Here is a 2,607-nt window from a genome sequence, read left to right as displayed (position 1 = left end):
CGCTCTGCTTTCTTGCGTAGTGACAGGTGTGGGATGGTCCCGGCCCTTCCCTCTTTCTCCTCGGGGAAATGGGATGGTCAGAGAGCTGCCCGCCAGCCCGCACAGGATGGAGCAGGTTGCTGCCTCCAGAGAATAAAACACTTCCAGTTGGAGTAGTCAGCAGGATCCTGGTGAGACCGCCCTACTGGAAGGCGGCTCGGGAGGAGGAGACAGAACGGGCTGGTGCCAAAGGCAGGCGTGGGCAGTGTTCCCACAGGGTTTGGCCCTGGTGAGCTGGGAAACAGAATTAGCTGGATGTTTTACCACAGCTGAATATTAACTCTTCTCCAAAAGAAAGGGGTGGGAACAGGGAACACAAACACCAGCAGAATTTTCATCATACTTGGTTGGTACCACGTGCTTAAAAGGGGCGTGAGAATGTTTTGATCTGATAGAAGAGTTAGAAGTAACTACTCTGCTGTGGAAAGGAGGAGTGGGGGTGTCCCAGCAGCAGGAAGGGCTGGTGGAGGAGCAGCGCTGCAGCACAGAGCCCATGCCTGTCTGATAACCAAACAGCTGTATCGAGCATGGCTTGAAGTTAACCCTGTGTAAACACCTATGCAGGTGCTAACCCCTTTCCTCTGAAGGAAAAACAAGACGGTAAAAATCTGATGTGTAAATAGAACTGCTGATTTAAGCTGCAGTGTAAAGGGTGTCTGGTTATTGTAAAGAAGAGACAGCAGATGAAGTGGCAGGAAGGGGGGGGGGGGGGGGGGGGAGAAAAATGACTGTAGAGTAGAAGCTTCTATGAACGGAAATATTCCAGCTTGGGGAACAAAGCTACTATTAAAAGCAATCCTTCCTTAATGTTATCTTCAGGAGGTACCACAGTAAACAGTACCCCACTGCAAGCTTACCAATGCTGATCTGCCTGCATTGCATGCCTGTGTGTGTGTCCGCGGGCGTCGTTTCACACGGACTTAAAAAAAGACCCCGCACAATGTGGGGAGAGATGAATTGCTGGCAAACTCACAGAAAGCATCCTGTGGGATCCGGGCCTTACTACAGGGTCTTCAGTATCTGCCCTCTTCCCTGTGTCACCCGTAAAGCCAGAGATTGGGAAAAACCATCCGCAAACAAGTGAAAAAGTGAACAGTCACGGGACTGTTAATCACCAAGGTCACAAAACATCAAACATCATCTAACTGTGAACGACTGTATGTGTTTATAAGAAGTAAAATGTTTCTTAGAATAACGCCCTTAAGGCCACAGGGCAGCTACACGAGAACACGTGTAGCTGCAACGGCCTTTACGCTGCGTTGGGTCCTGTCCCTGTGGCTGCACACAGCACGCATCCTGCCAACTACAGCACCCTGCCGGGGCGGCCCGCAGCTCCCCAGCTCCTCCGCAGCAGATGTGGCCACGGCAGGTCACTGTGACCAGTCCCACAGCTGGGACCAGCTGCTGCACTCGCAGGCTGGGGATGTTACAGCCAGCTATTAACGATGCTGCCCTGGGACGGGAGGCCACCACAGTGCAAGGGGTGGAAAAATCATAGACTATGGCCAAAAGCACCATCTGTGTGAAGAAGCCCCACAGAAATAATTAGTTGTAAACCCCTCAACTCTCAAACTTACCATCCACTAAGCTACATCCAGCAGGTAAATAAACTAATACAGACCGTAAGGATCATGCTACCTGTGACCAGCCGCCACAAACAGCTCTGCCTCCTGGTACGCGGCTGACACCTTGTCACGAGTCACGCCGAGTAACATCAGCACGCGGGAGGAGAACCGGCAGTGCTGGGAAGCCCTTCATTCGGCAGCTTAGCACTATGAACCGAGCAGCAGCATGCAGTTCTAGAAGTGCAAAATGAGCATTAACACCATCCAGATGCCAGGGCTGCTGACCCACGGTGATGCTTTTAGCTCCAGCACCCTCCGTTCTGCTCCTGTCCTCGCACCCACTGCTGGCTTCACCATAGCTACACTTGTGCTATTAATGGCAGTAATCACTTTGGGTATGGGAGCCTTTCTACCAGCCAAAAACTTTACTGATGCAACCAGCAAAGTGCAGCGTCCTTGGGAACGGGTGGTTACCTGTGTGCGGATGAAGGGGTGGAGTACGGTGGTCCTAACCAGGAGACTGTTGTGCACAGAGGAGGAGCTACTGGTCCGCCAAAGCTGAGCTGGGAGCGTGCAGGCCTCTGCTGCACAGTCACCCGGCCGCAGGAGAAGCGGAGCCACGGAGCCAGCTAAGCCCGACCGCAGAGCCTGCAGGTGGCTCCCTTGGCCCCTGGAGACGCCACAACCTGCGCAGCTGCCCGGGCCAGCCTCGGGGAAAGGGCAATCCTGGGCAGATGGCTCATCCTGGCAGGGAGGCGGTCCCACGGAATCCCAACCCCGTTCAGGAAAGAGCCGAACTCGCAATACTTCATTTTTGAGTTCTGTTTCCAGCCTGAGGCTCCTGCAAACTAGTATTTCTTCCCAGAGTTACTCACAGAGGAGGCATTTCACACTGCCCTTCCTCCCCCGGTGCACAGCTGTGGTTGGCAGTGGCCGGCCTTTCTTCTGTTCCTTGTAGACGTGCCACAGCTGTGCCACTGGACAGACACACCTGGATCTGGGA

The sequence above is a fragment of the Falco rusticolus genome, chromosome 7 (assembly GCF_015220075.1).
Source record: "Falco rusticolus isolate bFalRus1 chromosome 7, bFalRus1.pri, whole genome shotgun sequence".
Taxonomy (NCBI): domain Eukaryota; kingdom Metazoa; phylum Chordata; class Aves; order Falconiformes; family Falconidae; genus Falco; species Falco rusticolus.
The sequence above is the reverse complement of the archived record's forward strand: the minus strand, read 5'-3'. Positions refer to the sequence as shown.